The sequence below is a fragment of the Rhincodon typus genome, chromosome 3, assembly GCF_021869965.1.
Source record: "Rhincodon typus isolate 14 chromosome 3, sRhiTyp1.1, whole genome shotgun sequence".
Classification (NCBI taxonomy): domain Eukaryota; kingdom Metazoa; phylum Chordata; class Chondrichthyes; order Orectolobiformes; family Rhincodontidae; genus Rhincodon; species Rhincodon typus.
In genome coordinates this window covers 126867170-126867605 of record NC_063334.1, presented here as the reverse complement: position 1 = coordinate 126867605, position 436 = coordinate 126867170, and positions in this window count along the sequence as shown.

Genomic DNA, 436 nt, shown 5'->3' with positions numbered 1-436 from the left:
GTAAGTAAGTTTGTGGATGACACAAAGATTGGTCAGGTGGTTAACAGAGAGGAGGAAGGTGTTAGATTACAGGAGGATATAAATGGATTGGTCAGATGGGCAGATCAGTGGCAGATGGAATTAAACCCTGACAAATGGAAGAAGGAACAAGACAAGGGAGTCATCAATGAATGGCAGGACACAAGGAAGCTCAGAGGAACAGAGGGACCTTGAAGTGTTTATCCACAGATCCCTGAAGGTGGCAGGACAGGTTAATAGGGTCGTTAAGAAAGCATATGGCACTTACCTTTATCAAGCTTGGAATTTACCAGTCATGACAGTGCGGCGCTCCCTCAGCGCTGACCCTCCGACAGTGCGGCGCTCCCTCAGCGCTGACCCTCCGACAGTGCGGCGCTCCCTCAGCGCTGACCCTCCGACAGTGCGGCGCTCCCTCAGC